A 3,888-nucleotide genomic window follows, 5' to 3' on the forward strand; every position below is an offset into this window, starting at 1 on the left:
TTCATGAACACAATATTTTGATGCCTTTAAGTTAATTGAGAATTGCATGGTAGTTCTTGTGTCTAATTGACTTAACCATTATATTATTAATGTATAAACATTGCATTGCACTTATTTATTTTTATATATAAAATAATTCCCAAGGGTTTACTTTGAAGTGATAATAGCGGAGTTGTCCTCATGTTCCAAACTTTATATTTACTTCAGTAAAAGTCTAGAAACACATGATGTTTACTGAAGCAATTTAAAAGCTGAGAACGCATTTCTAAAGAGACTGGATTTATTGATTAAAGCATAGAATAGAGTAAAAAAGTCAGGTTTCTTACTTGAGACTGCATAAATTTCATATGAATGTAACTAAAGATGAGACTCACAGATAAATTCAAATTTATATTACTGAGATTTGCATCACAATATAAGCAATATAGGTATTTTAAGGAAGTGGTCATTCAAAGCCCTAGATACATAATGGATGAATAATGGAATTGAAAATAGCAAAGGGAAAACAATTCAACATGCAGCTATTATGATTTTATAATACTAATATGGAAGTAATGGAGCTTTTCCCTTTCTGAACAACGTTTAGCCAGTAATTTCAATGTAAGTCAACAATTGTAACGAGTCTAAAGTCTTTTCCTCCGAGATATCCAAGAGTACTATAGTCATCCTCTGAAGAGTAAATAAGTAATTATTTTCATTAGCTTTGCTTAATATTAATTTACTTGTAGTAAATAGGTTTAAAAGTCTTCTCTTTCTCTCAATTTAATAACATATGTTTCTATTTCTTCTTAAAAGCCTGAAATCACTATTTCAAAGTAGCATAAGCAGGAAAACAAAATAACCTGATACAACAATCAAAAATCCTAAATTATGTGAAAAAATCCACAATATAAAAAATAAATCTGAGGAAGAGGAAAAACAATGACAGAATAACAACAGAACATTATCCTAGCTATCTCTAATATAGCAGAAATTTAGAGTCGTAGCAGGTACTCCACAGCTAGAGCGTCACATGAAATCAGCTATAATTATAGATATGCAGCTATAAATATATATATAATTATAGACATACAATTCATAAGAAGGTTTTATACTGTATTCACAAGAAAAGGTGCCACCCAGGAACACATTGGGCAACACATTCAAAAGCACATGTGCAGTGTGGAAATGAAAGGCAACATGGAAAAAAAAAAACAGGAACAGAAGTGTACATCAGAGAAAGCCACATCCATATACATAGACAATTTGCCATACCACTGGACAGTCCAAATGGTCACTGGAACCACAAATATTAACATCACAACATCTCACCACAACAGATTTCTATTCCTACATTTAATGGACTCAACAAAAATGCAATTCCAGAAAAACACATTACAACTGGAAGCCAAACCAAGACCCTGCAAATTAACTAAGAACATAGAGAGTCACCTATTAATATCATAGATCCCCCAAAAGAAAACCTCCAAATGGACAAAAAAAATCAAAAAAGTACAAAAAAGTAATGTCAAAGTAGTATTATTCATACAGTAAATAACCAGACATTAGAATAGACAATCAAGGACGTAGAAGATAGTTATCAAAATGTATTACAGATACTGCTGGAAAATGTGATTAATGGAAAGATAGAAAACTTCTACAAGGAAATTTGTAAACAAGATGAGACCAACCAGTCATTAGCAAAATAATTCATGGAGACTTCAAACAGAACGATAAATAAATTCTGAGAAGACAAGGGAGTCCAAGAAAAAATGCATGCCTAGTTAAAAGATATGACATAAGACACAGTTAAGAAAACAATCCTTACATCTCCCCCAACCGAAGAAAAAATGTCCAGAAAGTCCATACAAGACCTAAAACAAAGCTTTAATAAAGACACAGAACCCCTAAAAAATGACCAATTAGAAGACAGGGAAATAAAAAACAAAGTAGAAATCTCCACAGCAAATAGATGACATAGAAGATAATGTCAGGGTCAAAGACAGAATAGATCTAATAGGAACGAGGAAATAATCATTTAGAACAAATCCAAGAAATAAGAAATGATCTTGCCAGAACTTCAAGTCTCAGTTAGAAGATCAAATTTCGGGGAGATAGGTATCAAGAAGGAGAAGAGCAAGATACTAAATGGATGGGAAGCATATTACAGAATTCTAGCAGAGAACAGGCCAAAAATCCAACGAGATAGGCTCATTCAAAGAAGAGAAGCCTTTAGAAACCAATCAGACTTCTAGAACTGAAGAATCCACCACCACATCATAATCCATTAGAGGATTATTAAAGATCAAGGAAAGGATTCTTAAAGATGCCATAGAGAAAAGATTGATTATTTATAAAGAATATACAGTCAGAATAAATACAGATTTCTTAACTTATATGGTAAAAAGGAGAGCCTGGCATTATATATGACAAACATTAAAGGTAAACAACTATACAACCATGAATACAGTCCCAAGCCAAACTCTCCTTTACATTTAAAGGATATATAAACATATTTCATGACAAAGAAAACTTGAAACAAAGTATGTCCACCAAATTATCAGAATAGAATATGATCAAATATATCCTACATAGAGAAGATCAAGAAGAAGAGGAACTGGTCATATAAAATGCTCCCTACCAAAGAACAAGATAAATATATTAAGAGTAGATGAGGCACAGCTCCTATATAACAGGTGTATAACATAGCAGGACTTATCAGATATTTCTGTCTTAACTCTCAATATCAATGGACATAAATTTCCAAATAGAAGACATAGATTAGATAGTTGTATCAAAAACCAAGATGCATCCATTTAGTATCTATGAGAGACACATTATCAAACGCATTCTATGAAGCTAGAATTAGTCTCCTCCCCAAATCACATAGGGACTCACCAAAGAAAGAGAACTATGAACCAAACTCTTTGATAAGCATTAATGCAGAACTTCTTAATAAAATTCTCACTAACCAATTTCAGCAGCTAACAAAAAATCATATGGTATGATCAAGTAGGAATCATCTTGGATACGATTTGAGTCAACATTCTTGTCAATAAACATAATACAAACCATCCGCAAAAGCAGGGACAAGAAACACATGATCGTCAATAGGGATATAGAAATAGCTTTTAACAAGCTCCAATACCCCTTTATGATTAAAAGGTCTGGGAACCTAGGAATGCATGGAACATTCCTCAATATTAAACTGAGTATGTATATGACACAGATAATTAGCATTTACCTAAGGGTGGAAGCATGAAGACATTAACATGAGGAATGAGAAAAGGATGTCCACTCTCTACTATTCTTCAATATGGTAGTGGACTTTCTTCCAAGAGCAATAGACAAGAGAAAAACATAAAGCAGATCCAAATAGGGAAGGAGTAAAACTATCCCATTTTACAATTGAAATGATCCTTTATTTAAAGGACCCTGTGGATTCCTCCCTCTATTTAGTAAAGGTGATGCTAACCTTCAGCAATGCAGCAGGGTATAAAAACCACAAGAATCAGTAGTTTTTCTGTTACCAACAATGGGAAGATCCACTCTGAAATCCAAAAAACAACCTCATATGTACTAGCCTCAAAATCAAATCTAAACAAAACAATACAACAACAACAAAACTAGGAATTAATTAATTTAACTAAAATTGTGAAGGCCCTATATGTGAAAACTTTAAAAATATAAAAAGGGAAATTGAAGGAGATTCAAAGAAATAGAAAGTATTTCAATGTTCCTGGTTGGAAGAATTAACGTTTTGAAAACTGCAATACTTCCTCTAAACAATTGGCAATGCAATACTCATTAAAATCCCAACAATATTCTTCAAAGTAGAAGAGAAGCAATGCAACTATAATATGGAATTACAAAATTACAGATGAAACAGAATGCTTAGAAATGAATACA

Source organism: Dipodomys merriami, unplaced genomic scaffold, assembly GCF_024711535.1.
Source record: "Dipodomys merriami isolate MVZ:Mamm:240054 unplaced genomic scaffold, mDipMer1.0.p SCAF_550, whole genome shotgun sequence".
Classification (NCBI taxonomy): Eukaryota; Metazoa; Chordata; class Mammalia; order Rodentia; family Heteromyidae; genus Dipodomys; species Dipodomys merriami.